The sequence below is a fragment of the Myotis myotis genome, unplaced genomic scaffold (assembly GCF_014108235.1).
Source record: "Myotis myotis isolate mMyoMyo1 unplaced genomic scaffold, mMyoMyo1.p scaffold_m19_p_4, whole genome shotgun sequence".
Lineage (NCBI taxonomy): Eukaryota > Metazoa > Chordata > Mammalia > Chiroptera > Vespertilionidae > Myotis > Myotis myotis.
Genome location: NW_023416346.1, coordinates 38,220,331 through 38,248,324, shown reverse-complemented (window position 1 = coordinate 38,248,324; position 27,994 = coordinate 38,220,331). Strand labels below are relative to the sequence as shown.

The following is a 27,994-nucleotide window of genomic DNA, read 5'->3' as shown; positions in this document are numbered from 1 at the left end:
TTGCTGGGAGTAGTTTTTTTATTACAGCTTTAATTTCATTAGTTGTAATCTAATATGTACTTATATAATGTAATATAAGTATTGCTCACCCAGCTTTTTTCTTCCCATTTTCATGAAATATATTTTTCCATCCATTTAATTTTTTAAAGTTTATTTTAATTTTTCATTTATTGATTTGAGAGAGAAACATCAATTTGTTGTTTCACTTATTTATGCATTCATTGGTATGCATTCTTATATGTGCCCTGACTGAGGATCAAACCTGCAACCTTGGCATATTGGGACAATGCTCTAACCAACTGAGCTATCTGGCCAGGTATCCTTTTACTTTTAGTCTGTGTGTACCTTTGTTCTTAGGTGGGTCTCTTGTAGACAATATATATATATATATATATATATATATATATATATATATATATATATATATTGTTTTCTTATCCATTCAGCTATCCTATGTCTTTTTTTAAGTCTTTTAAATAATGGATTTTTCTTAGGTCTGAAGTCATAGATATTCATTATATAATTAGTAGGTGTTTTATTCAAGGATTATATCCTCTGCTGTATACCCTATGTCTTTTGATTAGAACATATAAGCCATTTATATTTAAAGTAATTATTCATAGGTACATATTTATTGCCATTTTTTTCTTTTAACTGCATCCCACTGGGTGTGTGTTTTTCTTCTTCTTGAAGAAGAGCCATTAACGTTTCTCTTAATACTGTTTTGGTGATAATGGATGCCTTTAGCTTTTTCTTGTCCTGGGAATCTCTTTATTTCTTTTTAAATTTTAAATGGTAGCCTTGTTGGGTAAAGTAATCTTGGTTGTAGGTCCTTGCTTTTCATCACTTTGAATATTTCATGCCAATCCCTTCTGCTCTGAAATCTTTCTGTTGAGAAATCAGTTTACACTGTTATGGGAACTCACTTGTTGGCAACTAACTGTGTTTCTCTTGCTGATTTTAAGATTCTCTCTTTGTCTTTAACCGCTGCCATTTTAATGAAGTGTCTTGTTTGGGCTTCTTTGAGTTCATCTTGTTTGGGAATTTCTGTGCTTCCTAGACTTGTGTATCTTTTTCCTTTACCTGATTAGGAAAGTTTTCAGTGATTATTTTTTTCAAATAGTTTATCGATCCCTTGCTCTCTTTTTTCTCCTGGTACCCCTATATTGCAGATATTGTTATGCTTCATGTTGTCCCAAAGGTCCCTTAAACTAATTTTTTTCCTTTTTGCTGCTCTGATTGGGTGTTTTTTGATACCTTGTATTCCAAAATACTGATTCAATCTCTGCTTCATCCAATCTACTGTTTATTCCTTCTACTGTATTCTTCATTTCAGACTGGTTCTTTTTTATGGTTTCTATGAGCTTTTGCTATCTCTCTTTTTTATCTTAATTGTTGAAAGGATTACAGATGCCCTCGTTTTTTCCCCTATTGACCCCCCTCCTCTTCACTCACTCCCCTTCTCCTTCTCACTCCCTCCCCCTATATAGGCCTTCACCAAATTATTGTCTGAGTCCATGGTTTTGCATATATGCATATAAGATCTTTGGTTAATGCTCCCCTTTCCCCTCATCTCTCTGAGAATCCTCATCTATTGCACGCTTCCATGTCTCTGATCTATTTTGTTTGTCAGTTTATTTTGTTCATTAGATTCCACATATAAGTGAGATCATGTAATATTTGTCTTTCTCTGACCGGCTTATTTCAAGTACTATGCTAAGCGAAATAAGCTTACTGTCTCTTTGTTGAAGTTCTCACTAAGTTCCTTGAGCATTCTTATAACCATTTTTTAAACTCTATATGTGGTAAATTGCTTGCTTCCATTTCATTTAGTTCTTTTTCTGGAGATTTTCCTATGTTTCATTTGAGGCATGTTTCCTTGTCTCCCCATTTTTGCTGCCTCTGTGTTTGTTTCTATGTATTAGGTAGATCTGTTACACCTTCCAGTCTTGGTGGGGTGGCCTTATGTTGTAGGTATCCTGTGGGAGCCATTGGCATAGTCTCCTTTATCACCTGAGCTGGGTGCTCCAGGAATGTCTGTTATGTGAGCCCTCCTGTTGTCATTCAGTCTTGATTTCTATTGGCCTGTTCATGTGTGGGGTTGACCCTCCAGGTGGTTGATTGTGAGATTCAACCTGTACTTCAGTGTATGAGCTGCTGCAGGTGCTGACCACATGGATGAGAATTCACTTCATCAGGTTGTGTTGCCTCCCAAGACTTCCCTTTGGTTATACCAATTGTGAAGCTAATTGGATCCTGATTTTATGTGATCTGAAACTAGCCACTGGGTATATTGTTTCTAGAACCTTTGGGAAGAACTCTGCTTCAGGCCAATTTCAGACACTGCCTGTGACTGGCCCTTGGCAGCCTGTTTGAAGCTACATAGTGATACACAGTTTGTGGCTGCCTCTGCTGGGCCTGGGTGTGTGAAGAAAGGACCAATGTTGTGCACCAAGGCCAGCTTTTACCAGCATCAGGCCTGGGGGCAGGTCAGCAAAATTTCCAAGGTACCCCCAAATCCTCTTCCACCTGCCTCTATCTGTTGGCTTTCTGTTTGGCTCAGTCACTGAAAGAGCTTCTGGTGGTATTCAAGTTGCATGAGGTAGGCTCTCAGTGAGTCACCAGGTAGGGGTGAGTGGTGTTCATCAGACTGATACAGGTTCAAACATGGTGCCAGTGCTGGGTCTGAGGCCACTCAGCAAATGTCCCGGGGTATATTAAACCCAGTCGTCAAATGCTTGGTGCTTGCACACCTTTGTGGTGGTATGGAGTCTCAGGGAGTCGTCAGGGTGAGGCCAGCAGTTTACCAGGCCCAAAAAGACCAAGATTTGGCCATGTGAAGAGAGGACTCTGCACTGCTAGGGAGTGCAAAGGAGAAATGGTCCCTGTCCTTGAGGCACACAACTCAGTCTATCTCAATTCTGCCAGGAACCTGATCTCAGCAGGGGCCACTGGGAATCAGGAGGATAGTGCTAGTGGATCCCCCTAAGGGGGAGGTGTTGGTCAGCCTTTGGGGAAAGTGTAAGTGGCCCCCATCCAAGAGCCACGCAACTCAGTCTTTCCTGGATTCTGTTCTGACCTTGGCAGGGTGGAGTCACCAGGAGTTGGGAGTGTAGGGCTGCCAGTAGCACATCTTCTGTACAGGAGAGGTGCCAGTCAGGTTGATGGGTAAATGGGGGGGAATGACCCCTGCCCCAGAACCATTCACTTCAGTCATTGACACCTTCTGAGTCTGCCCAGACCTCTACATTCCAATCTAGGCAGCTGATTCCTCAGCAACGTGCAAGCTCCTCAGGGTGACACTACAGGGAGTCCAGAGGGTGGAGTTATTGCTTTTCCCAAGGCTAATGCCACATGGATGAGAGTGCTCCACCCAAGAAAGATGGCATCTGTGTTGTGGAAGAGTCACTCAGCACAGCGTTCCTGGCAACTGTTTCTTCTGCTCTTTCCCCAAAGCTATAAAACCCAGTCTCTACTCACACAACTCATTTGCTCCATTCCCCCTGCCCTGCCCCTCTGCTAGAGTCCAGAGATTTTGGCTTTTTAAGAGGGCGCCTGTGTTTCTAGAAGACAATCATCTCTCTCTGTCAGACAAAACACCCACTGATATTCCTTTTTTTAAATATGTTTTTATTGATTTGAGAGAGAGGGAGAAAGAGGGAGAAACATCCATGAGAGAGAAACATCGATTGGCTGCCTCCTGCATGCCCACTATTGGGGATTGAGCCCGCAACCTGGGCATGTGTCCTGACCAGGAATCAAACTGGTAACCTCTTGGTTCATGGGTTGACAAACTCAAGCACCAACCGGGATCCCTGCTGATTTTCACAGTCAGATGTTACATGGGTGCCTCTTCCCAGCTCTGGTGCTCTCAGTTAGGAAGCTCAGCATGCGGTTAAGTTTCCTCAGGGGTAATCTTGTGGCTGAAATATCTCTCTGGAATCTCAGCACACACACACACACACCTCTGCATGTGGCTGCTGGGCCAGCCCTTTTTCACATCTCCACTCTTCCTACCAGTCTCAATGTGGCTTCTTCTGTAAATCTTGGTTATAAGAATTCTCTTCAATTAGTCTTCAGTTGGTTATTCAATTTGATTGCTCTATATTTTAGTTGTAATTCTACTTTGGTTCTGGGAGGAGGTGAGTATAACATCCACCTACTACACCACTATGTTGGACCTGGACTTTGTAACATTTAGATATACAGTATGTGGTCCTTGATTTGTACTCTTGCCATGGATCCCAAAAATGTTAGGGGTGAGCCTGCTCCTATTCACCCATATCTCTTATGGCCTAAAAACATAAATGTCCCTGTCATAGTGTCCAATTTATTCCTGGCAAGTAGGTTTTTCTGAACATTCTAGTCTCATTCAGTGTAAATGTAGGTCTTCCAATCAACTGTCATGATATTTGCTTTGTAAGGCAGGGTTGAGGAGAGTGCTTTTGCACAGTAATGGGATTTGTTCCCATCACTATTTTGGAATAATTTTAACCCTATTTCTATCTATCAGAGGTGGTATAGGCTACTCCAGGGAATCTTCCTGATAGGGAAAATTTGCATATATTTTGCATTATTCCATAGATATCCACGTTTACCCTAGCAAAAGTAAAAACAAAACAAAACAAAAAGATGATCAAGGTACATGATTAGGATAAATCATAGGTGTGGAGGTGCAGCAATAGGGAAGTAAATATTCACATTTCTCCTCCTCCTTTCCATGCTTACTGCCACAGTTCCTCTGAGACCTGCTTTCAGAGGTATGGTTATAAGATGAGGGTTAAACATTCTTTCACCACGATATAGCAGTGGTTCTATACTTCATAATTAGGTTTATGTCCTTCATATTAAGTAAATTATTTTGTGGGATAAGTACTAGGTAGAAGTACAACTACACTAGAGATCTCTTGAACCAAAACTGGATGCCATTTATTTATTACCAGCCTGTGTCTACAGATGGACTGAATAACACAAAAGACAAAGACAGGTAAGGTATTTGGCAAGTGTTGCTTATTAGGATTTCAAAGGGTGATCCGAAGCCATGCTCCAATGATTGAGAATCAGGCTGCACAGAATGGGGCCTCTTGGAGATGATAAATAATTGCTTAGCTACCTAAGAAATCACTGTATAATCAAGAGATGAATCATGAAGAAGGAAGGCAAAGGGATCAGACTTCTAAGCCAGGAATTATAATTTACATAGAAAGCTTCCCAGAGAAAGGCCAGTCAATTGTTCTGAGGTCAACATCACAGAAGGGCTTATATTCAGAGCACTATACTAGGCACTATTGAGAAAAACAAAAGTTCTCTGTCTTTCCTTTTTAAAATGTCTAGTAGGAATCCAAATTGGAAAGGAGGAAGTAAAACTATGATTATTCACAGATGACATGACATTGTACATAGAACACCCTAAAGACTCCACCAAAAAACTACTATATTTAATAAATGAATTCAGCAACATAGCAGGATACAACATTAATACCTAGAAATTCATGGCACTTTTATACACCAATAGTGAATTCTCAGAAAAAGCAATTAAAAAAATCTTATTTACCATTTCAACAAAAAATTAAGATACTTAGGAATACACTTAACCAAGGAGTGGAAAGACCTGTACTCAGAAAACTACAGGACATTGAAAAAAGAGATAGAAGAAGATATAAACAAGTGGAAGAATATACCATGTTCATGGATTGGTAGAATCAACATCATTAAAACGTCCATAATTCCCAAAGCAATGTATAAATTCAATGCAATCCCTATTAAAATATCAATAACATATTTCACAGAGTCAGAACAAACACTCCAAAAATTTATATGGAATTTAAAAAGACCCCGAATCTTTTGAAAGCAATCTTTTTTTTGAAAGCAGAACAAAGTTTGAGGAATCACAATCTTGAGAAAGAAGAACAAAGTTGGGGGAATCACAATATCAGACATCAAGTTATACTACAGAGCCACTGTAATCAAAATAGCCTGGTACCGGCACAAGAACAGGCATATAGATCAATGGAAAAGAATAGAGACCTCAGAAATGGACCCAAGCCATTATGCTCAATTAATATTTGACAAAGTAGGCAAGAGCATACATTGGAGCAGAGACAATCTCTTCAATAAATGGTGTTGGAAAAAATGGACAAATACATGCAAAAAAATGAAACTAGATCACCAACTTACACCATACACAAAAGTAAACTTAAAATGAGTAAAAGACTTAAATGTAAGTAATGAAGCCATAAAAATCCTAGAAGAAACTGGAGGCAGAAAAATCTCAGACATCTCTTGTAGCAACATGTTTACCAATACATCCGCTAGGGCAAAGGAAACTATGAAGAAAATAAATAAATGGGACTACATCAAAATAAAAAGCTTCTGCACAGCAAAAGAAACCATCAACAAAACAATAAGAGAGCCCACTGCATGGGAGAATATACTTGGCAATGATACATCTAATAAGGAGTTAATTTCCAAAATATATAAGGAACTCATACAACTTAACAAAAGGAAGACAAACAATCCAATTAAAAAATGGGCAAATGACCTAGATAGATACTTCTCTAAAGTGAACATACAGAAGGCCAAGAGACATATAAAAAATGCTCAAAATGATCATCCAAGAGATGAAAATTAAAACAACAATGAGGTACCACCTCACACTTGTCAGAATGGCTACCATCAACAAATCAACAAGCGACAAGTGCTGGCGAGGATGTGGAGAAAAAGGAACACTCGTGCACTGCTGGTGGGAATGCAGACTGATGCAGCCACTGTGGAGAACAGTATGGAATTTCCTCAAAAAACTAAAAATGGAACTCCCATTTGACCCAGTGACCCCACTTCTAGGAATATATCCTAAGAAACCAGAAACACCAATCAGGAAGAATATAGATACTCCTATGTCCATAGCAGCTAAAATAGCTAAGATCTGGAAACAGCCCCAGTGCCTATCAGCAGATGAATGGATAAAAAAGCTTTGGTACAGCCCTGGCTGGTTTTTCTCAGTGGATAGAGTGTTGGACTGTGGACTGAGGTGTCCCAGGTTCGATTCTGGTCAAGGGCACATGCCCAGGTTGCAGGCTCGATCCCCAGTTGGGGATGTGCAGGAGGCAGCCGATCAGTGATTCTCTCTCATCATGGATGTTTCTATTTCACTCTCCCTTCCTCTCTGAAATCAATATATGTGTGTGTGTGTGTATATATATATATATATATATATATATATATATATATATATATATATATATATATATATATATATATATATATATAAAGCTGTGGTACATCTACACAATGGAATATTATGTGGCAGGGAGGTCGTAAAAAAGAAGGAACTCTTACAATTTGCAGCAGATGGATGGACCTGGAGAGTATTATGCTAAGTGAAATAAGCCAGTCAGAGAAAGATAAGTATCACATGATCTCACTCATATGTGGAATCTAATGAACAAAATAAACTGATGAACAAAATAGATCCAGATACATAGAAGCATGAAACAAACTGACAAATTTCAGAGGGAAAGTGGTGGTGGGGTGGAAGGGGGTGAGTGGGGAGAGATTAACCAGGAATTATATGCATATATGCATAGCCCAGGGACACACAGTAGTGTGGTGAAGGCCAGGGAGTGGTGGGTGCATGGTGGAGAGGGTCAATGTAGGAAAAAAGGGGGGCAACAATAAAGGTAATTTTTTAATGTTTAATAATCTCTAATAATGTGAACCAAGTTAGAGAGAAGCATCTTAACAAATGTAAAATAATATAATAAAGACTAGATACACACATGCTGGTAGAATAAAAGGAATTAGAAAAACCTACAGCTTATTTTTTGCATATGACTATATTAATCATAAAATATAAGGTCAAAATATTCTAATACCTATGCCTCTCCATCTTCTTCTCCCAGAAACATGTTAGGGCCAATATGTAAAATAATAGATCCCATTCCTCTTTGCTTTCCTTGTTTTCCAATATCTTAATGGGCATGCTTTCAAATGTAGATGAATACATAGCCAAGCATATTATTGGCCTTACTTCATGTCGTACTGTATCTTACTAGATGTTCCCTTTCTTTCCCCACCTGCAACCATTCCAGGATTTCCTCTGTAAATTAGCTGCCTCAGTTTTTGTCACCTCACCAATCATGGTGTCCAGTGGTTGCTACTTCTTACCCTAATGACATGGTGATGTAATGCCATTACTTAACATACAGTAGACTATTCTATTTTGAAGCAAAAATGTACCCGCAAATCCTATATAATAAAGAGCTAATATGCAAGTAGTTGTCACACCCTCACACCATCATGCCATAATGGCTCAGACATTCAACACTGGGGTGAGAGGAAAGGGGACCAGCCAGGCACAAATGAGCTCATGAGAGAGGAATGGGGACCAGTCAGGCTGCAGCCTGGGAGAGGGACAAGCCGTCCACCCCGTGGTCCCGGGTGCCAGCAGCTGCACCTGCGCCTCTGGCCCAGCCTGGAAGAGGGACAAGCCACACGCCCCAAGGTCCTGGGTGCCAGCGGCTGGGGCTGGGGACCAGGAGAGGGACAAGCCACCTGCCCCGCGGTCCTAGGCACCAGTAGCAGTGGCTGCACCTACAGCCTGGGAGAGGGAAAAGCCACCTGCCCTGCGGTCCCAGGCACCAGCAGCTGGGGCTGCGGCCCCGGAGAGGGACAAGTTGCCCGCCCCGTGGTCCCAGGAGCCTGAGGTTGCGGCCCAGGTGAATCCACCTGCCCATAGTCCCCTGCAGCTGCAGCTGGCCTGGGCAAAGCCAGCCTGGGTCCCAGGTGCCTGCGGCTGGCCAGAGGGAGAGAAGCCCAGGTTCTGGGTGCCTGCAACCAGCCAGAGGAGGGAATCCTGGGTCCCGGGTGTGGGGCGAGGCAGAGGTGGTTAGGGGTGATCAAGCCCGCAGTGGAGTAAGTAGGGGCAATCAGGCTGGTAGGGAAGTAGTTAGGGGCAATCAGGCAGGCAGGCAGAGGTGGTTAGGGGCAATTAGGCAGGCAGGCAGAAGGGTTAGGGGTGATCAGGCAGGCAGGCAGGCGAGTGGTTAGGAGCCAGTGGTCTCGGATTGCGAGAGGCAGTCAGACATCTCCCAAGAGGTCCCGGATTGGGCCCCCCCCCCCCTCCTGTGCATGAATTTCATGCACCAGGCCTCTAGTTGCATAATAATGTCCCAAAAGCAAAAACTATGGTTAGATTTCTTAAATGTGCTCACTATAGACATGGTTTCTCTTAAGTCCAACCTAATGTTCTCCAGGCCCTAAGTGAGGGGACTTCATACTTGCAGTAAAAGTAGTCATCATGTTAGTTGATTTCAATACTCAGTGGTAGCCTTAAATAAACTTATCCCCTAAAATGCAAAGATATTTATCATAAGAGTTACTTACAGACATCAGTATTCTATATTTAGAGATTTTATCTTTGGCTTATTGAAAAAGATGATCTGACTCTCTGGTCATACTTCACACTAGACTGGCTAGACTGGCTTTGTGACTATGTAGAAGCAAATACTCTCTGGGAAAATAAAGAGAAAACGCTGGGGTCCCACCCCAGCGGGTCCAGGGGTCCCCATAGGTGTGGACGGAGTCGGCAAAGAAGGAATGACATGGAGACAGTGTTCAGTTGATCAGCAGCCTAGCCAGGACCTCTAGCCAGGATCTCGAGCCAAGTTCTGGTCTGGATTTCCAGAGAGGTTCTGCTTTGGATCTCCTGCCAGGTTCGGTAGCCAGTTGTCTTGCTAGGTTCTCCAGCCAGGTTCAGTCACTAGGTTCTAGTCAGGTTCTCTTGCCATGTTCTATAGTCAGGTTCAGTCCAGGATCTCTTGCCATGTTCTCTCCAGCGAAGTTCTTCTGTCTCTAGAGAACGTTCTGTGTAGGTTCTGTGCCTAAGTCCCGTCTCTCCTGGTTCTGTCTTCTTCTAAGTTCTGTGTTCTAGGCTCTGTATTCTAAGTTCTGAGTTCTAAGTTCTGTGTTCTAAGTTCTGTCTCTTGCTGTCTTATTACATCTGTATTTATACCAGTTGATTCAATCCTATCAATCTCTATTACAAAGGTTAGGGCGTTTCTTATCTCCATTCCAGGAAGTAAAGATTATGTAGCTTAAGCATGATTGTTCGTAGTTAAAGTGATTAATTACCCGCCTGGCACTTAGTTAAGAGGTTTTATTCCCTCCCTAACTTCAGGGGAAAATCCCTACCTGGGGCAACAACCTTTCTCAGAGACCTTGGTTAAAACACATAGTGCCAAGAAGGTGAGCAAACATATTAAGAACAGTATGCCATATATGCCAGGTCCCTTGAAACAGCAAGGATGGACCGGCTCCCAGCAAGAAAAAACTCATTCAAGATCATTAGTTTGAAACAGCAAGACTCTTGTTTATTTCAGATGATAGAAGGTTTGGTCTCAAAAAGAAAATGGCCTCAAAAAGAAAATACTCCCATTCAACCAAAGGTTTACTCCCCCTATTGTTTTTAATGATGATATCTCATTATTTGCCTGATTATTTCCTATGAGATTTGGGAGGTTTATTTTTAAAGTTAACACAAATTACAATTAATTTTTATTAGGGAACCTCATGAAAGTTCTCAGGATGACTGGAGACTATCTGGAGTTTTATAAAGCAGAATATATAAGCCTTGAGGCAGGATACATGGGTTCTAGCTCCAAGCTGTATGACTTCAAAAACTTTCTTAACCTCTCTGTGCCTCCATTTCCTAAACTATAAAATTAATGTATTGAATATGATGGTCCCTTCCAGTTTCAACAGGCTATGATTTCCAGAACTATAAAAAACTAGGTGGGAAATTCAATTCCATAAATATTGATTGAGACCCAACCCATTTTACCATACCCAGTGCTAGATATGGTGCTGGGGAGGGGATGTCTTCCATGCTACAGTAGTAGGAGTGATAAGGCAACACCATAATTCTGGAGGGCAGAATGTCATATATATCTAAAAATGTGTGAGTCAACTTTCCTTCTTTCTCAGGTTGCCAGGCTAGTGACTATCACTGAATGTTTTATTTTTTGCTGACTGAGAATCTTGCAGTCCTCAATGTCAGTGAGCTTTGCTTAAACTTGGAAACACAGATGAAGGGAGAGATTGAAATAATATGCTCCAAGGCCAGGGCACAGCCTTGAAGTTTATCATTTACTTCTATCTTTAAAGTGCAGAACAACAATATACCCATTAATAGTAGTCTCTGTTTGATCAAAACTATACTGCATATGTCTATATAAATATCACATCAGCCCTTATAATATTTGGGAAATGCCCAGAGAAAATGCCTATTAATTAATAATTTCTAGTAGTTGGATTCTGATTAACTGAAGTTTGTTCATCACAAGCCTATTACAAGTTCCTCATTGTATCCATATTCACTGTTATACTCCTTCCTGCTCAGATTCTCTTTGCACATAGCAACTTATAGTAGATTATAATCAAGATTTATTGAATAAAAAGACCTTCTCTCCCTTCTATTAAAGTTAACATTTTAATATTAATTCTGATACTTTATTCTAGAATTATGAAAATATGAATCAATTCAAATGGAAAAATAAAACTAATACAAATATTCTCCTTTTGAGTTCATTCAATCACTTAAATCAGGTAAGATCTCAGATTCACTCTTTTAAAAAAATATAAAGGAAACACTAACCGTAGTTTCTTTCTCTACAAGCAATAAATATGTTTTCAGTTGTCATAGGAGAAGAACACCCTGATACCCGTTCCTTTGTGTAGCTTATACTGTGAAGGCCCCCGTTAAGCCTCTGAAGATACTGAGAGGTTGACAAAGTCCTATGGGCTAGAATTACTGGCTTATAAACATTAATGGATTATTTTAGAATCATCACCCAGTTTTACTAGGAAATTTCCCCAGTTTAACAGCAACAAAAATGTAGTAATTAGAAATTTCATCACACAGCTGCATGATTACAGGAGTCTTGCCCTAGATTCTAACAGATGCTGTAACAAACAGTTCATAAGGGCTGAGAGAACCACAGTTTACAATAGCAACAAAAAAGCTAATTATTGTTCAATCTCACATTGCCACAGGACACTTATACTTACAATAATTTAGAACTCTGTACTTACCTACAGAGAGGCACCAAGCAAATGCAAATAAGTGTAGTAACAACAACAAAAATAAAATAAAATAAAATGTGCAAACTCAAGGTCTTTACTACAATAACACTGAAGGGCCAAGGCCATTGATTGATCCATGCCAAGGTCTGGACTTTGATGAGACTGAGTGTGGGAAAGAGCCTTTGACCAGTTTAATACCACTGTTACTAACCACCCACCGGGCCCTTCCAATCAAATTAATCCCATCCTTGTTGAGGAAACTTTCCTTCAGTTCAGATTTAACAGAAACAAACTCTCTGCCCAAAGGTTATAACAAATTAACAAGTAACAGGCACCAATCAATGGGCCAGGGCCAGGACTTGGGGAGATTGGTGACAATTAGTATCACATCACTAGAGGTAGAGCTAAAGTGGAAGAGATTATTAGCCAGATACCACTAATTTCTCTCCAACCTTTTTTTTTAAATTTCTTTATTGATTAAGGTATTACATATGTGTCCTTATTGCCACATTACCCCCCCATTCCTCCCCACTCATGCCCTCACCCCTCTGTTGTCTGTGTCCATTGGTTAGGCCTATATGCATGCATATAAATCCTTTGGTTGATCTCTTCCACTTACCTCCACCTTCCCCTACCTTCCCTCTGACAGTCTGATAGATGTTTCTCTGTCTCTGGATCTATTTTTGTTCATCAGTTTATGTTGTTCATTATATTACATAAATGAGTGAGATCATGTGGTATTTATCTTTCTCTGACTGGCTTATTTCACTTAGCATAATGCTCTCCAGTTCCATCCATGCTGTTGCAAATGGTAAGAACTCCTTCTTTTTTACCATAGCATAGTATTTCATTGTGTAGATGTACCAGAGTTTTTTAATCCACTCATCTACTGATGGGCACTTAGGCTGTTTCCAAACCTTAGCTTTGGTGAATTATGCTGCTATGAACATAGGGGTGCATATATCCTTTCTGATTGGTGTTTCTGGCTTTTTGGGATATATTCCTAGAAGTGGGATCCAACCTTTTTTAAAAATATATATGTTGTTACCAAACAGCTTTTCAAATATACATGTACCACCAACACCCTACTCTGAAAAAGAATAGAAAATTGCCCAATATCTTCTGAAGTAATCCAGCACTAGTCCAAGGATCAGAAAGCTGGCTGAGTGCTGTCTCAAGATCACTGTGTGACCTTGCACAGCCACCTGACCTTTCATCATCTTAGCAACTTCAAATATAAAATAGAAAAGTCCTTCCCTGCCTTACTAGGATGACGTTAGGATGAAACAAACAATGTATTCTAAGATCCTCAGAGAGGGCAAGTCTGCAAATATCAGGCATTATAATTAGAGTAACTGCACTTCATTTCTAAAGGAGAAAATGAATAAGGAAAGAAACATGTGGATACTGAGCCCAAGAACTCAAAAAGCATTTAAACTCTATACTCTAATGTAGGTCTCATGAAAGGAAGACTAACATGAAGTCAGAGAAAAGTTCAGTGGTTAGGATATGCTCCTCGAATGTGTGGTGTCCTCAATGTTTGTCTTTGACAGTTTGATGTTATTTTATTATAATCAACTTAAATGTTTGCATTTGTGAGTGGCAGAAAGATAGTGGCAAATCCTTTGATTTTGGTTTTGTGGGCCAAACAGGTCCATCTTATCATAGTGGTGTCACTGGTCTTAAACAAGGGTATGTTTAACTTAAGCTGTTTTCATGCCTTTAATTGTCCCAACAGCAGAAATTTTAGTTGTCAGTATAACTGGATCATTACTGAGGACAGGGTCAGGAAGGGTGCAGTGTCTTTCAGAGTTCAGCATTGGCAGAAAATGCGTCCGTCAATCTTAAGAATGGTGATACAGAAAAGGGATAACTGGGTGAACTGCTTCACAAATCAGAACCTTGAAATGATGCTATTTAAAACACACACACACACACACACACACACACACACACACAGAGGTAAATAAAAGGGAAGCACCAAAATAGAATGGGACATCAGTAATACTGTATCTTATATTAAAAGATGAGGATCCAGGGACACTAAAGCAATGGACTAGGCCAGTGGTCGGCAAACTGTGCCCCCTTGAGTGTGGCTCTTCCACAAAATACCACGTGTGGGTGCACACGTACAGTGTGATTGAAACTTCGTGGCCACACTCAAGGGGCCAAAGAGCCGCATGTGGTTTGCGAGCCGCAGTTTGCCGACCACTGGACTAGGCAGTCAAAAAAAGTACTATAGAAACCTTCTTAATGACCATTCTTTCTTCCCCTTTTTAAATTAAACTTGTTGGTGTGACATTAGTTAATATGATCATATAGGTTTCAGGTGTGGGTTTCTGTGTTACAAGATCTGTATATTGTACTGTGTGCCCACCACCCAAAGTCATTGCCCACCACCCAAAGTCATTGTCTTACCATTACTGCTATCTCTTCAACAGCTCTGAGAGTCCTTTTCACTTCTCTTGACCTATTTCAAACTACTGCCTGTGCTTAACTTGAGAACCTCCTACTCAATAAATTGTTCCTCCTCCCTTTTCCCTGGCCAATATAAAATCAATTGTTGCTTGACAGACTGCTTTGTTGCAGTTTTCTCAAAGGCACAAAGGAAAGAAACACACCTTATTTGTAAATGCATTAACTTAATTTCAGTCTCTCCCACTCAAGCACAGTGCAATTCTTCAAACTCTGACCCAAACCCCTTCACTATTTGGTGTCTATGGCAACCACCACAAAGCTGCTCAGAAAAAGTTTCAAGGAGTGGCAGGAAAGTGCATCTCCCAACAGAGCCATTAGCTTTTCTGCATTAGCTACATCAATAACAGGTGGCAGCAGGCCCAGCCCTGAATCCTCAGGTGTTTGCTTTCATGAGGGAGATGAAATATTTTCCATGTATCCTCCCTAGAAGAGTTATGGGCTTCTTAAAACACCCAGCATGTTAAAGATAAATCACTAATTGTGAAATATTAAAATCAAGGACAGTTTTTGCTTGAGAAAACTTCCCTATGGTGTACTTCCCCAGCGACTCTATCCACCACAACACCCTGCGTGCTAAACTAGAGCCAGTGATCTTTTCTTTTTGTTTGTTTTAATTAAATTTTATTGGGGTGACAATGGTCAACATGAACACATAGGTTTTAATGTGTGAATTTCTAAGTTACAAAATCTGTAGATAGCACCACGTGTCCACCACCCAAAGTCAAATCTTCTCCTGTTACCTCATATTATGACCCCCTCTCCCCCCACCCCCTACTCAGCCATAAGAAAGGATGAAATAGCATAATTTACAACAACATGGATGGATCTTGAGAACATTATGCTAAGTGAAATAAGTCAGACAGAAAAAGCTAAGAACCATATGATTTCAGTCATATGTGGGATACAAAACTGAAATTTATGAACACAAACAGCAGTGTGGTCTTGAATCCCCCAAAAGACACATAAAATCCTAGCCACTTTCTTTTATGGTCATTATCATTCAGTGACCTGCAGCTCATTCTCTTAACTTTCTTAACTCGTGCCAAAAATGCATGTATGACAATCTTGCCATCAAAGTATATATATTAGTTAATAATGGTCCAGGTATTGGAGGATTTATGAGCCAATAGAAAATGATATGGTTTCTCCAAATATGGACAGACCTGTTCAGTCTGTAAACTGTGTTCATGAGTTCCATATTATTTGCTTTGCTCAGAGCTTAGCTGAAAAATTGTCATATGGAGATGAATTTCCCTTAACTGTACTCCGGAGGAAGATGGGGATGGTTTCATTTGCAATCTGATTACAACAGCACCCAACATAACTAACAAAGACTTTTTGCATAAAGAGGACTAGCTCAGACTCAGTTCTTTATAGAACCTGAAAAGGACCCATTACTCAAGTTTCCTCTTCATAAAATCTACATAAACAGGAATACTTTTCAAGCGAGAGAAACAAGTGAATGACTTTATCTTTTTAATTGCATGAAAAAAGAAAACAGAAAATGTTATGCACAATCCATTCCAATAGATCTGCTGAAATGTAAGGAGATGGTTTCAAGCTCTCTTTGAAAGTAAGACAACATTCCTATTCACACTGCCTGTGTCTGTTGTCCTGGATAAGAACTAGTAATAAGTTTAAAGAAAAGGTGAAAAACAAGTAAGGCATGGTTTCAGCCCTCAAGGAGCTCATAGTTTAGTAGGGAAGAAGTCAAGTAAATAGATTATTATGGTCTAGTGTGGTGAGTGCAGTTACAGAGGGGGAAAAAGATCCTAATGGAAATGCAGAAGAAACATGCATAACTCCGCCTGACTCAGAGATCAGGGAGGCTTTCTTCTGGTGATTTCTTGAACTGAGTCTTCAAGGACCAATAGTTCATTTGACTCAGTGGAAGGGGGTGGGAATTTATATTTGCATATGTATGGACAGCCCTGCTCACTTGTCAGAGTGAATGCCAATAAGCAGTGCCAATTTGGGAAATTAAGAAAAACTCAGATGTTATAAAGCAGGATGGTAGAAACTTGATACCAATAAGAACACAGGTTATATTGGCCAGAACAGAACTCTCCCTTACATCATGACATTGTGATAGAAACGGAATTTTTCCCTCAGTAAATACATTACCATGGTATCTGAGAGAGGGACTAACATACACGATGGCCACACAAGTCATTGTGACAGAGCAAAGATTTAAATCCATATCTGATTCTAATGTACTCTTTGTGACACACTACCCAAGAGTATGTCAATACATGGATCAAATAGATATCTACATATGAGCCTAAATAGGCCACCTGCTTTCTCATTCCTATCCAACTTCCCACCCAATTACCTGGAATTAGTGTTTAGGTTAACATAATCTGTTCCAATGAAAACATACTGTACCAGAAAGATAATATTTGAAGTTCATAACACTTCTCATCCTCCTTCCCTATATTTGGAGTCTCTCTTTCTCATCGTCCACAAACATTGATTGAATGCCTGCCTAGAGAGTGTTAAATAAATTATGTACACACTAGCAAGTTTAAACCCCGGCCCTGCCCTTGGGGATTTATAATTCATTGGGATGGCAGGACACATGCCTAAATTGGGTAAATAATTAGTATTCTGAGGGAAATATGAGAGATAGAAACCATATAGGAATTCACAGGAGAGAGTGATCACTAGACAACCAAACTAGAATATAGCTTCATGAAGGTAGAATTTTTTATGCTTTGTTCAGTGATATATACCCAGCAATTAAAACAGTTTAGAGTCTCGTAAGTACTCAAAAATATATGTTGAATTAAATAAATAGCTTCTCGACTTTGTTCAGGAAAAAAAGTCCTGATGTTTGTCACTTGGATAAAAATTCCCAGTCCTATATGCACTTTATATTGTAGCTTTTGCTCATGGTGCACCACAGAACTCCCAGGGAGAGTTTTAGACATGACTGCTCAGCCTATGACTGAAACCTTTGCAAAACCCTCATAACGTTGTGTCCTCCACGGCTCCCTACCATGGATGGGGGTTTCCCAGTAATGAAGGATAATGTGGAGCCAGGGCTTTTTGTTTGTTTATTTGTGCATTATGACCTCAAGCTCTTTTCAGCAAAAGTCACAGCTCTTTTATAGCAATGTAATTCTGGGAGACACAATTCCAATATTTGCTTGAAATATTTGCTTGTTCCTCATCTAACAAGGCAGAACATGGAATCTGATTTAAAAGCAAGTTCCTTTAATGAGTTTGGTTAGGCTTGAAGGATAAACAGTTGTGATCACTGTCAGCAAGCACAGGTTGTAAATCTCTGTCTTCGACGCTTACATTCTGTTCAGGGGGACTCAAATGGGAAGCACAATACAATTCCCTTTTTAAAAGTAAAATTGAGAAAGAAAAGCATCTTGGTTTTCCAAAGCTTTGTGCTGGGTTGTAATGCTTTCACTTATTTTATTTTTACTATTGTACAAATTCTTATTACTTTTGGCTTCCAGGGCTTGGGAAAATATGGGTAATTAGAATGTATGAGAACACTGAAGAGAAACCCAAGCATTCCTATAAAAATAAATGGGGGTAAAGCCATCCTGCTCTCACTGTGACTTCCACTAACTTTGTGGTACCACAGTGTTGTACCGGCATGGAATTTCAAGTCAAAGATTCATATTAATATAAATGGAAAAGGATCCAAGTTCATAAAAAATGTTAAATGTATGTGCTCTCTAACTTCTAAATCCCACGAAGCTGAAGTCATTTTCAGCTCTGTGGGTACACCTCCTAAGAAATTAGAACATCACAGGGGAGTTTTACCAAATATTCAAAGAAGAGCTAAAACTTATCCTCCTCAGACTATTCCAAAAAATTCAAGAGGAAGGAACACTTCCAAGCTCTTTCTATAAAGCCAGCATTACCCTAATTCCAAAACCAGATAAAGACAATACAAAGAAAGAGAATTACAGGCCAATATCCCTGATGAACATATATGCTAAGATCCTCAACAAAATTCTAGCAAATCAGATCCAGCATTACATTAAAAAGATCATACACCATGATCAAGTGGGATTTATTCTGGGGATGCAGGAAGGTACAATATCCTCAAATCAATAAATGTCATATATCATATAAACAAATTGAGAGATAAAAATCACATAGTCAAATGGACATAGACACCAGGGGGATGAACAAATGGACATAGACACCAGGGGAATGAAGACATGAAAGTGAGGGGCGACGGGGGGGGGGGGGGGCAATGGGAGGATACGGACACATGTAATACCTTAATCAATAAAGAAAAAATCACATAGTCATATCAATCGATGCAGAAAAGGCATTTGACAAAATCCACCCTTTCTTGATAAAAACCCTCAGAAAAGTGTGAACAGAGGGATCATACCTCAACATAATAAAAGCCTCATATGACAAACCTACAGCCAACATCCTACTGAATGGGAAAAACCTAAAACCATTTCTCCTAAGAACAGGAACAAGACAGGGATGCCCACTTTGACTACTCCTGTTAAATATAGTACTGGAAGTGCTAGCCATAGCCATCAAACAAGAAGAAAAAATAAAAGGCATCCAAATTGGTAAAGAAGAAGTAAAACTGTCATTTTTCGCAGATGACATGATATTATATATAGAAAACCCTAAAGACTCCATCAAAAAACTATTAGACTTAATAAATGAATTCAGCAATGTAGCAGGATACAAAATTAAAACCCAGAAATCTATGGCTTTTTTATACACCAATAATGAACTCACAGAAAGAGAAATTAAAAAAACAATCCAATTTACCATTGGACCAAAAAAATTAAGGTACCTAGAAATAAACTTAACTAAAGGAGGTAAAAGACCTGTACTTGGAAAACTACAGGTCAATGAAAAAAGAGATAAAGAAAGACATAAACAGATGGAAGAACATACCATGGTCATGGATTGGTAGAATCAACATCATTAAAATGTCCATACTACCCAAAGGAATCTATAGGTTCAAATCAATCCCTATTAATACCAACGGCATATTTCACAGACCTAGAACAAACTCTCCAAAAATTCATATGGAATAAAAAAAGACCTGAATAGCCACAGCAATCCTGAGAAAGAAGAACAAAGTAGGAGGTATCTCAATACCAAATATCAAGCTGTATTACAAAGCCACTGTCCTCAAAACTGCCTGGTACTGGCACAAGAACAGACATATAGACCAATGGAACAGAAGAGAGAACCCAGAAATCGACCCAAGCCATTATGCTCAATGAATATTTGACAAAGGAGGCAAGGGCATACAATGGAGTCAAGACAGTCTCTTCAATAAATGGTGTTGGGAAAATTTGACAGATACATGCAAAAAAATAAAACTAGACCACCAACTTACACCATACACAAAAATAAACTCAAAGTGAATAAAGGACTTAAAGGTAAGATGGGAAACCATGAAAACCTTAGAGGACTCCGCAGGCAGCAAAATATCAGACATATGTCATAGCATTATCTTTACCAATACAGCTCCTAGGGCAATGGAAACTAAGGAGAAAATAAACAAATGGGACTACATCAAAATAAAAATCTTCTGCACAGCAAAAGAAACCATTGACAAAACAACAAGAAAGCCTGCTGCATGGGAGAACATATTTGCCAATGTTATCTTCAATAAGGGTTTAATCTCCAAAATTTACAGGGAACTCATACCACTTAACAAAAGGAAGATAAGCAATCCAATAAAAAAAAAATGGGCAAAGGCAATGTTATCACTGATAAGGGTTTAATCTCCAACATTTATAGTGAACTCATACAACTTAACAAAAGGAAGATAAACAATCCAATCAAAAAATGGGCAAAGGACCTAAATAGACACTTTTCAAAATAGGACACTCAGAAAGCCAAGAGACATATGAAAACATGTTCAAAGTCACTAATCATCCGAGAAATGCAAATCAAAACAACAATGAGGTACCATCTCACACCTGTCAGAATGGCTATCATCAACAAATCAACAAACAACAAATGCTGGAGAGAATGTGGAGAAAAAGGAACACTCGTGCACTGCTGGTGGGAATGTAGACTGGTGCAGCCACTATGGAAGACAGTATGGAGTTTCCTCAAAAAGTTAAAAATGGAACTCCCATTGGACCCAGTGATCCCATTTTGAGGAATATATCCCAAGAAACCAGAAACACCAATCAGAAAGGACATATGCATCCCTATGTTCATAGCAGCACAATTTACCATAGCTACGATTTGGAAACAGCCTAAGTGCCCATCAGCAGACGAGTGGATTAAAAAACTGTGGTATATCTACATAATGGAATACTACACTACTGTAAAAAAGAAGGAACTCTTACCATATGCAACAGGATGGATAGACCTGGACAGCATTATGCTAAGCGAAATAAGCCAGTCAGAGAAAAATAAATATCACATGATCTCACTCATTTTTGGAATATAATGAACAACATAAACTGATGAACAAAAATAGAGCCAGAGACATAGAAGCATCAAACAGACCATCAAACCTCAGAGGGAAGGCAAGGGAGGATAAGAGATCAACCCAAAGCGCTTGTATGCATGCATATAAACATAACCAATGGACACAGACACTTGCGGGGATGAGGGCATGTGCCAGGGGGTGGGAGTGGTTGGGGAGAGGTCAATGGGTGAAAAAGGAGACATATGTGATACCTTAATCAATAAAGATTTTTAAAAAAGAAATTAGAACATTATGTATCACCATACAGATATAGTGCTGAACGTACTGCCTACTGTGATACTTTAACCTTTCAAGGGGTATAGTTCAGAAGGTAACTGGTTTATGGCAGAGTCTAAGGAAAAAAAATTGAGAGGCACATGCCTAGAGTAGCCTTATATTCTAAAATCTAAAATCTTTGGTTAGAAAACTCTCCTGGATTGAAGCAAGTATAAATACTGTCTTGTAGAGCTTTTCATGTTTTCTCAAAGCTCTTTTTGCAAATTATCTCCTTCAATCCTCTGAAGTAGGTAGGCTTAATAGTGTTTTCTCCATTATATAGATAAGAAACAGACATAAGATTAAGTAACTTGCCTGAGACCACATGGTTAAGAGTGCTGAATTCTAATCCTTATTAAAAAAAAAAAAAAAAAAAAAAAAAAAAAAAAAAAAAAAAAAAAAAAAACCTAAAACCATTTTATGTACTACATCTAGCAGGATGCATTTGAAAAAGTAGCAATGGAAGTCTTGTTACACCACATTAACTATGCCCTGCCCCATTCAGCTCCTCTGCTTTTGAAAGGTATGGCTAATAACCTTTACTTTGGGCTTGGACATTTCTCTTTCCCCCATCTCCACTCTGTTTCCTGAAAGAACAATTAAGATCATCTGGGACTAATTATAGCGATTCTTGAATTTGAACTTGCAGCCATTACCCAATTGAGGTCACTTATTTTAAATTAACTTGCCTGGTCAGAACACAGGCTTGGTTATCTTCAGAGCCCAGTGCAGAGAGGCACTAGCTCACTCAGACTTTTAATTAACTAGCTAAATAACATGCACTGTGACAAACTGCCTATGATTTTATGGAGTTGTTCATTTGCATTCAGACAAGGATCAAAATACATTGTCAGAGTCAGGGACTGTCCTAGAAACCTCCACACAGCCTGTTGTTCAAGGCTGTGAGTCTCTTTCCTTTAGTTCCCTCTAATTATTTTTCCTGTGCTTTTGTTCTGATTATCCAACATTCATCACAAGTACAGCTTGTGATTAAACAATGACAACCCATGTCATATGCTGATAGGGAATCAAATATTGGAGTTGTGATCATGTGAATCAAGCCCAAAGCTTTGAGAAATAATTAGAGGAAACCAAAGGAAAATTCCCTGGTTACCCCACAGCAAAGGAGCATTTTCAAAGATTCAAGCCAAAGCTGCTCCCCACTTAACTAATAATACATGATAGTGATAGTCTTTGTTTAATTGAATTCATGGTGGGAGCTGAACATCTCACAGTAATAATGATAGTTTTTATAATCAGTAATTATTATTATAGCTGCTAACACTTAGGAATTGGGTTTTGGAGTCAGGCAAATCTGCTTTTCACTCTGTTCCAGGGCATCTTCCTACCAGGGATCCTCTCTTTCCTACTCCACACCAGCAACAGTATCCCCCCATCATTCAAATTTTGGTCTAAAAGATAGCTTTCTCTCCAGGTTCCATCATTTTCTGCCTGTGAGGCCTCAAACAAGTGACCTAACTTCTCTGTGCTTCAATTTCTTAACATGGAAGATGAAATTAATAATAGCATCTATTGCCCTGGCCATTTTTTGCTTAATGGTTAGAGTATTGGCCAGTGGACCAAAGGGTCACAGTTTGAATCCCAAACAAGGGCACATACCTTGGTTGCAGGTTCCCCAGCAGGGGTGCGTGTGGGAGGCAATCAATCGATGTGTCTCTCATATCTATATTTCTCGCTCCTCTTCCCTACCTCCCTCTTCTCTTTAGAAATCAACGGAAAAAATATCCTCAGGTAAGGACTAAATAATAATAATAATAATAATAATAATAATAATAGCACCTATCTTAAAGGGTTGTGATGAGGACTCAATGAGATAAAGGATGTAAAAAAGTCATTTTTCATAGTGCCTTTTACACAGTAAGTGCTCAATACATTCTGTTTTATCTCACCACCAGGCTTTGTTCTAGGGCATCTTCTTACCAGGGATCCTCTCTTTCCTACTCCATACCAGCAACAGTATCCCCCCATCATTCAAATTTTGGTCTAAAAGATAGCTTTCTCTTTAGGGGGAAGCCTTTCCTGCATTTGAACTAGTTCAATGCCCACCTCCTTAGTATACTTTCCTATATTTTGTATTTTTGATGGCACCTTCTTCTACTGCTTCACAAATAATCTGGACTTTTCTCCAGGAACCTTCTATGTTAGGAATATTTATTGAGTACAACCTCAGTGCCATACACTGAGGCTATATGCTATGGGGTACAAGAGATAGGGATGGGAGAAAGGGAAGGAATATTGGTTGAATCCCCTTCTATCATAAGCACTCTGCTAGGACTTTTAAAAGCATTTCTTCATTTAGGTTTAACAATAACCTTAAGTAGTAGATGCCACTATGGTCACTATTTTACAGATGTAGAAAGTGAGTTTCAGAGAGGTGAAATGACTTCTCCAAGGTCACTTGGCTATGAAAAGGAAGAACTTGTGTTCTAGGTTGATCTGACTCTGGATTCCACTCCCACCACCATCACTGTCTACCTCATATTTTATCAGTTGCAATGATGTATATCAAAGCAATATATAAACTGTATAGTACAATATATGTGACATAAGGGTTATTGTAGTTATACCAGACACATTGCCCTACCCTTGGCACTAGCCTCTTCTACACATGCCAACAGCATCTTGTTATAAGCACATTCTACTTTCTACTTGAAGACTTTCTCTCAGCCTGAGAATGAGACAAGTCAGAAGTATTAGGGAAAAATTAATTCTCCTGATGAAGTTATAAGTCAATGGTGAATGGGAATTGAAAGATATAGAGTCAGTTTCCTGGCTCTTTTAGGTAGGTGTGTTTCGCACCACTCCCAAAGGTACTCAGAGCTAACCTGTTTCTTAATGCACCTGTATTGACTTCTTTCCCTTTGCTGTCTCAGTTCCTCACTCCCCTATCAACACTTTTTGGAATAATCTCCAAATTAAATCAAATATTTGTCTCAAAGTCTGCCTCTGATGCAGTTCTATCTAAAACAAGAATCTTTCAGAAATTCCTCTTTCCCAGGAATCTGCATGAGTGTCCTCATACTGCCTCCTCCCTGCACAGGGCTTCCCATGGGAGCTCCTCAAGAGAGCACCCCATAAGCTCAATGTCTCTCTTCTTCCCCTTTTCATGGGAATCCCATCATTGAGTGTCCTGCTTTTAGCTTTTTAAAGTGTATTTATTATCATATGGAAATGTAGTTCTCAAATTTCAGTGTGCATCAGAATCACCTGAGGATTAAAATGCAAGACATGCTGGCCCTAACCCCGGCATTCTGAATCAGACTCTCTGGAGAAGTGTTCAGGTGCTTGTATTTCATAGATTCTGAAGGTATTCCATATAACATACACTTTGAGAAAGACTGTCCTAAGACATTCCTATAACCTGGGCCTCCAAGGAGTATGCATTGTGTTCCTTAGTGTTCTCTCTAACCCCAAAACCTCTGTGGGTTCAAGTTCCTAAGAAATCCTGGAATAGCTTTGCCTCCTTGCTCCCAAAATAAAGCATAGATAAGGTCAAGGTCCTGTTGTTACTATCAAAGTAGGAGGGCCTGAGACTACTGGGCAACAGTCTATAATGGAGACGAGATATCTAGCTTATTGACTTGGCAAAATTTCTGCTCTCACCGCCCACGTCCAACCCCCATTCTCTCTTGTGGTACAAACACGATGAAGACTATACATGATCAATTAGGTCATGGCCTGTGCTCCTTTGTCTTTGGGTGGAAACTTCCCCTCACCCCCACCTCCCACACACATTTTCCCAGCCATGGTTTCTAAGTGGTTTTGAATTTATGGTTCTGATCAATGTTGGGGGAAAGAGAGGAGGTAGCAGTAGAGGGTGGCATTGTGGGTTACTTTGTTATTGGTTTACCCCCAGATTCTTGTCCTTTTTCACCCTTAACTCAAATGCCTGAACTCCAGATGCAAATGCCAGCTGCTTTCCTGCACATCAACCCAGTGTTATCCTAATCACTGGTCTCAATACCTCCCAGCACCAAGCTCTGATGCCTTTGCATATCCCTCACCCCATAGCAGCAGGAAACCACTTCTCTACATTTTGAGAGTGAAAGATAAGAAATCAGAAAAGGCTTCATGGAGAAGGCTGCATATAAGCTGGGCCTTGAAGGATAGATGTGATTTCCACAGGGAAGAATGGAGGGAGGGGGCATTTCAATATGTAGGAAAGAGAAAACATAACTAATATCGGGTAAGCATTAGACCCTCTGTTAAGAACTATAGATCTGTTATTCCATTTATTCTTCACTGCAATTCAATGAAGTAGGTACTAATAATAATTCTGTTTCATTATCCTTATCAAAAAATGAGTCTAAATTAATTGTCCAAATTCACACAGCTATTAAAGGGCAAATAGGGACTCTAACCCAGGCAGTCTAATCTGCAGTCTTGACCACCTTATTCCACTGCCTCTCAATTATAGGAGTTCCCCTTATCCACAGGGCATACTTTCTACGACCTCCACTGAATGCTTGAAACCATGGATAGTAATGTACATACTGTTTTTTCTTACACATGCATACTTTTTTCACTTAAAGAAGTACTTTAAGGTTCTTGTTGGCATATTTGAATTGCCAGCATCACTACTCTTGCATTTGGGGGCCGTTATGAAGTAAAATAAAGGTTATCTGAACATGAGCACCATGATACCACCACAGTGTATCTGATAACTGAAATGGCTACTAAGTCACTAACTTAGGCATGGAGCATATACAGTGTGGATCCACTGGGCAAAGGGATGATTCACATCCCCAGTGGGATGGAGTGGGACAGCGTGAGATTTCATCACAGAATAGCATGTAATTTAAAATATATATGAATTGTTTATTTCTAGAATTGTCCATTTAATATTTTTGGACCACTGTACTGTGTTCACTTTTACATATGGGAAAGTGAGAGGTTAAATAACCTGCATAAGGTTACACAGCTTGTAATTGACAAAGCCGGAGTGTATTGTCCTTAACAGATCCAATTATATTTACTATATAACCATTTATATCCCTTCTAACTTTGCTTTTCCCACCAACCATTTCGGTCACAATTTCTTATGGAGCAGCCCTGGCTACCACCAAAACAAATGTGTATAACTGGTCCAAACAAATATCTTTCCTCTAGTGCGTAAGCACTATAAAACAACAAGATTCTTCTGAAACCAAGAGAAATACTTCTCTGAAATATATCTCTCTTTGTTTTCAACATAGATTCTCTTTAAGTTACCTGTTTGTAAGGTTCCATCTTATAAAAACCAAAGGAAAATAATTATTTAGGTCTTTAGTTGGAGACAAAGTATTTTCTAGCAGGTTATGTGTTAATCATTCTCTCCTAAGTTGTAACTTGTACATATTTCTGTTCTCATACTTCTCCTGCTGGGTTATAATTGTCTGTTAACTTGGCAGTCTTTCCTACTCCAGTGTTGAGATTCTTCAGGCAAGGGCAGGTTTTTGTGACTTCTGTCTCCCCAGTGTCTTACCTCAGGATTAGCACAAAGCAGACACTCAACAAATATTCATTTAAAAAGAATGAAATGTAGCTATAAGGGGTCAATTGGGGGGGGGGGGACATATGTAATACTTTTAACAATAAAGATTGAATTAAAAAATAAAACATAAAACCATTATATTTTTTAAAAGAATGAAATATGGTTAAGAGAGGCAACACTTCCATCCACTAGAGACTTCAACTCATATTCCTTCTGAGTCCAATAGTATGTTGGTATTATTTGTAGTGTTGGCTGATTTCTGTTGTATAAATACTCCCCCCATGGCTGATTTCAAGCTACCAAGATTTAATAACTGACTCATAAAATTCCTGAATACTTAATAATCAGCTTTCAGGAGCCCCCTATTTTTGGCTGAAAGCCTATAATTCTGCCTAGAATGCTTGAACTGTTATTGTGTCAGTGCAATCACAAAGGTGAATGAGCTATCAGAGTGGGGAAGATAATGCCAAATTCAAGTAGCAAGAGTGAAAGACCAAACCAAACATTTGTGAATTAGGAGAATTTTGTTTTGCCTCCCATGAACTAAAACTCTCTTATTTGTCATCCTTTTGCTAAGTGAGATACTCTTAAATGACATGGCTCCCAGAAACCTGCCAAGTAAGCAACTATCCTAAAAATCAAAAGCTTAAAAAACACACTGGGTTGCTGAGAGATGTTTACTTTTATTAGAAAAATATAAACATGTTCACTAACTTCCTTCAACAAATAGATTAAGGTGACAAATGGTGGAAGCATTACACAAACAGAAAATGTATTCTCAGAGGCATAATCAAGGAGTTCTAAGAAAAATTCTTATTCTCTACATCCCCACACCACACATTTCTTCCTCTCCCCTTCCAACTTGGAGGCTCCATAATTCTGGGCTAAATCTGGGTCTCTAATACTCTACCCATCCATTCAGGGTTCAGTTTTGCACACAGCAATGGGGCTAATGAGTCAATGATAGATTTGGATCCAAACCATCTGACTTCAAGATTCGTGGCTCTTTCTAGTACATCACCTTTAATAAATACTTATTTGTTCCAAGTTTTAAGGGTGATTCATATCACATCTATGAAGAGTTTTAGACTCTTACAAGTTTAATCACTATAAGTTGTCATTTTAGGTGTGATGTAGAGCTGTTGATCCCAATAAATACCTAAAAATGAGAAGGTGTGATTCCTGAGCCATTGCATTATCCCACCTATCCCCAATTGGGTGTGGCT

The 27,994-nt window shown here is 39.4% G+C and overlaps 1 protein-coding gene across 3 annotated transcripts in view; it reads left to right on the top strand.

Moving 5' to 3' along the window:
* GRIA3 (glutamate ionotropic receptor AMPA type subunit 3) overlaps window positions 1-27,994 on the top strand; it is a 346,459-nt gene that overhangs the window by 178,858 nt on the left and 139,607 nt on the right. The window lies entirely within an intron of this gene.